We start from the raw sequence: 5,194 nt of genomic DNA on the forward strand, positions 1-5,194 counted from the left end.
AGAGATGCTAGGTGTACATCAAGTAGATGTCATGTCACAGAAGCCAAAGAGAGAGTGTGGTTCAGGGGGGGATGGAGTAATCCGTTAACACCAAGAAATGCTACAGAGAGGTTAAATAATGGAGAGCTGAACGACGGCCATTGGATTTAGAAATGTGGTTACTGGTTAACTTAGCTGACTCGATGTGATCAGAAGTCATGTGGAAGTGGGTTGAGAGGTAAGAGGTGAGGAACTGGAGACAGGAGTAAAGACAATTCTCACAGAACGATAGGCTGGCTGTAAAGGGAAGGTAAGGGGGATATGAGAAGGATTTTCTCAGGGAGGATGGGTTTTGTTTTGTTTTTGAATGAATAAACTGTCATTTATTAAGCATTTAATGTATGTCAGGCCCTGTGGTTTTGTTTATTTGTTTTTACTACAGAGGGACTTGAGCATGTGTAGATGCTGATGGGAAGGACCTGGTTTCAAGAAGAAGATTGAAGGGAGAAAGATTCCATAGTCCATGTAAGTCCCTGAGAAGAGCAGAGTGGAAATGAGAAGATGAGAGGGTGAGACCAGGTGGAAATAGGTCTAGAGTTCCGGTTGGGAAGCTAAGAGCATTTCCTATATGATGGCTTCAGTTTTCGATATGAAGCGAGAGTTGGGGTCAACTACTGAGAGAGCGAGGGAACGAAGACGGGATGGCGGAGGTCCGATGATGGAAGAGGGTAGAGGAGGTCTGAAATAACAGAGCTATTAGTCAGCAACTATGCACAGCAGGACTATGAGAATCTTGAAAGTCTACGTCATTTTAGGATGCCTCGTTTTTAGTGGAACACCCCGTCCTATCGGGTGACTTTGCCCGGCCCTACACAATTGCCCAGTGCAGGCAAGGAGAAAAGACATAATGTAGTACCTTCCAAATCAAGGGTCCTGCTAGATGGCTGTTTTGAGAAGAAAGAGGTGCAAAGGTGTTTGGGAAAGCATGAATGGAACTGTTGGAATGTTAGCCGGGCAGAGAGGAATGTCAAGGAAGGAAAGGATATTTCAGTGCAGCTGAGGAAGAGTCGAGGTGGCAGCTGGGTGACAGGGAAGATGGCAGAGAAGCCATGGAGACAGGGACGGGGATGCTTGAACTTGAGATTCTTGAAAGATGGCTGTTTTAGGTGATGATAAGGATCAGACTGGTAGTCTTGGGTAGAATGGCCATGACAGGAAAGATAAGGAGGTCAGGGAGCTGAGAGTCCAGGTGGCTGGATGGGTTGTCCATGTAACCACTAAAATCTCTCAGCACAATAGCCGAGCTGGGGGTAGAGAGAAAGATGGTAAGACATGGAACCACCCTTCTGATACCTGGGAGAGGGTGAGAGTAGCAGGAAGGCATCTGAAAAGCAAGAAGCAAGGAGTCTAGAGGGCACAGGGCCTAAGAGGAAAAGAGGTTTTTTGTCTGATGTTCCTTTGCCAGTTGGATGAGAGGAAATTGTTCCGAAGTGACAGTGGGAAGCAAGAAGGTTCACACACTCCACCGGCTGACCCTGGAGTCCTGGGTAGAGAGAGAGAACTAATGAGCTCTCGACACGGCTGCAGGAAAACCAGGTCCTGAGAAAGGGGAGTTAAAGGAGGGGGAAAGGTTTCGTTTATCCACTTACACTTTCTCTACTTACTTAGCCCACTGTTACAGATGAGAAAAATGAGGCTCTGGACATAGGGTTACAACCCACCCCTGAGGCATTTTCTTTTAAATACTGTTCATCTACTATTTCTATATGTAATATCTGAAGGCAAAGCACATGCCACTTTGCCCCGTATGTGTATAGAATATCCTAGCCATGCATGTCACCTATCTCCTAATCAAAAGACAAACCGGCATCACGCATTTCCAGCACTAAATGCAACAAATAATCTCATAAGAAAGTTAGGATCTGGGGGGCATATATTTGACATTCTTGAATCTCTGTGGCCTTTATTTAAAAAATATTTTTGGAGTAACAGTGATATGTAGAACTTATAAATAAAAATATGATTTCTTAGCAACATGAAAACAAAATAGATTCCCACCAGGTTTTTCTTTCAAACAGAAACATAAGATGAATCAGACCTCTTTTTTACCAAGTGAACTTGGAGACAGGAGAAAATTCCCAAGGACCAAGACACTGAGATTCCACCTTCAAATTCTGTTTCTCCAAAAGCAGGGAGACTCACAAATATTTGTAAGGTCAATATCGCAACCACTTTGATTCTAACCAAACAATGTCTTTTAAAGCAGAGATGTCTCTTCCCTGTTGTTCTCATATGTCCTCTTCTTTGAGGGGACAAAATCCTGAGCTCTATATTTAATGTTTGTTTTTCAGAAACATAGCAGTACTGAGAAGAGGAGCTTTTACAAGTGTGATATAAACTTCGGACAGAGCATAAAATTTCTTTGATACCATTACATGAAGATCACAGATGTTGGCATCAGGGGTGGCTGGAATCTTGATCCTTGCCCTGACCTTTAGGTAACCTTCAGAAAGTCCTTTGAATTCTGACGACCCCTTTCCTCATCCTTAGAAGAATACAATAGTGACACCTACCTCAAGGGGCTACTGGGGGGGGAGTAGATAAGGTGCTGTGGTAAGTCTCTGGCAAAGTGTATGATACAGAGCAGGTCCCTAGAATCAATTAATGATAGCTAATAATATTATTAATTATAGATAATTATAAATAATTATTGACCACTTAATTGGTCAATACTTATTTGACCACTAATTTATAATTATATAATTTATAATTATAAATTGACCATTTATAATTATAATTATAAATAATTATAAATAATTATTGAACACTTCTCTCAAGGTCCTGCTCATGTTCCACTATTTTAATGAAAACCCATATCCCACCAAGTGTCTGTGACCTTTCTTCCAGTTCCTGAATTCATACAGGATATACCATCTGAACTACATGATCCAGTTCTTGATCATGTACTATCATGAATTATTCTCCAGGTGATGTTATACATGTAATTCCTGTACTGCCTTGGATTAATCCCCTGTAATGTTATATGAACAATTCCTCACTTCCTGTAAGAAGTCCTCCATGATAGCCCTTGTATCTCCATTAGCCTTAACCAGGTGAGCCCTGTGCTTCCCTGGTATTCTGTGCCTTTTTTTCCCCCACTATATCAAATAATACTGAATTATAAATTTTAACTTACACGTAAATGCTTTCCCCATTATATTGTATCTTCCTATGCCTTACTCATCTCTCCATGCCCAGGACTGTTACAGAAATCGTGGATCACTACATCAAAAACTAATGATGTATTGTATGGTGACTAACATAACATAATAAAATTAAATTAAATTAAAAAAAAAAAGAATGGGTGTGCAAGTAAACTGAACTGACTCATATTCGTATTATAAATTCCTAGATTATGGATACTGCTTTCAGACTGTCTTTTGGCCACTCTCTAGTAAGGTTGAGTGTCTAGCTGATAATGCTTTCTGTTTAATGATCCCTCTTCCACTAGCCATCCTACCCATGTGATAACCATTGGAACACAAGTAAGGTGGCAGGTTGGTAAGGACAGGAACAAAAATTCCATATCAAAATAAGTTTGGGGAACTGTTAATAAAATAGGTATTGCAGGAGTTTCCAGAATCTTTCATATGGTAGTATCAATTATTACTCTTCATAAAGGGGAGTATAATTGAAACTTGGTGCTCTTACTATTGTGGGAGTGGGGAATAGGGAGTTTCCATGTCACACAGTCTTTTAGGAACACTGCAGAGACCAACATGGCCATGATCCATCAATGAAATAACCCAGACCTGCTGGGTTATCAAGGCCTCTGACCTTTAAAATGACATGGCTCTAATTTATATGTTCCTCTGAACCAGAGCTGTGAGACATACAAATGCCACAGTTTTCATTCATATATTCTATCCCTTGTTTCCTTCAGAGTTCTTACTGCTCCTTCCTTCCTTCCTTCCTTCTTTCTTTCCCTCCCTCTCACCTTCCCTGCTCTTTTTTTTCCTTCCTTCTTCCCTGTCTTTGTTGCCTCCCCCCGCTTCCTTCTTTCCTTTTGCTAATTCACTTATTGGGGTTCTTCTCCAACATACTCATACACATCATGACGGAAGGAAGTTTATCTGTCTTTTTTCCTGCCAAAAGTCCAGGGCCTAGAACATCATCTAGTGTAAACTAAGCCCTTGATAAATACTTAGAAATGAAAGAAGTGTCCCACTTTGATAGTACAAAATTTAAATAAATGCTGACCAGCCATCAGCCCCAAGAAATCTGTTTGCTAAACTGGCCTGGTATATGACTTTTTAAGGCAAATCACTTAGTTGTTTAGCACACAGCGTACCAATAGAGTAAATCTACTGAAACACCAAATCAGTTCCCAGCCGAATTATACTTGGCAAGAAAGGGAACTCCCCGAGGCCATGCCTGGGGGTGAAGCACAAACTCTGTGAAGTCAGGGCCTTGGGAGATGAGCCAGCTGCTTGTCTTGTACAGAGAGAGAGGTACTTTTTAATGGAGACAGAAAGCTCTGAGTGATGGGCCCAGAGGTACCATGGGGAATTTCAATTTTGCTTGAATTTTTTTTTTTCCAGTTTCAAATTGCATTTTGGGCTTTTTATAAAATGACTGATTGTAAATCCCTATTCCTCTTGTTAGTAAGTCATTGATTATTTGCATTGTCATTACCACTCAGGAGTGAAGACCTATTCAGTCAGTGGATGAAAACAGTATGTGATGGTGTTCGTATTTTGTCATGCTGCAATGAAACAGGTAAAGTTTCACAGGAAGCTTCCCTTGCCCCATCACGAGATTGCTCTAACCTGTGGCTATAAAGCGACAGAACCTATCCCAAAATCTCGGGAAATCAGCCAAAGCAATTTCTTTCTGTGTCTCTGGTTGCAATAGCTGGAATGGTCAGGTAGGGAAGTACACATGACTCAGACGAAAGGGAATGGCAGCATTGTATCACAGTACCAGGGAAGTGATTCTTGCAAACAAGGACATTTCCTAGAAAATGCCTAGCTTAGAATTCATCTTGGCAGGAAGAATGATGTAAGACTTTCTGCCAGAATCCAGTTCCTTTTTTAGTATCACAAAGGGAGAGAAAGCATCTAGAGCTCCCCCAAAAAAGCGGATTTCTAAACCATACCTCTAGGAAACTTGTTTCTTCACCTAATAATGTATGCATTTCCCCTTTGGCCCCCTC

At 41.2% G+C, this 5,194-nt stretch overlaps 1 long non-coding RNA gene across 1 annotated transcript; it reads left to right on the forward strand.

Moving 5' to 3' along the window:
- Positions 1–211: 211 nt before the first annotated feature.
- On the forward strand, positions 212–2,640 carry LOC144380984 (uncharacterized). Its single transcript, XR_013445368.1, has 4 exons — positions 212–289; positions 422–504; positions 2,058–2,194; positions 2,331–2,640. It is a non-coding gene; the product is annotated as an uncharacterized LOC144380984 (long non-coding RNA).
- Positions 2,641–5,194: the final 2,554 nt, after the last annotated feature.

The sequence above is a fragment of the Halichoerus grypus genome, chromosome 2 (assembly GCF_964656455.1).
Source record: "Halichoerus grypus chromosome 2, mHalGry1.hap1.1, whole genome shotgun sequence".
Lineage (NCBI taxonomy): Eukaryota > Metazoa > Chordata > Mammalia > Carnivora > Phocidae > Halichoerus > Halichoerus grypus.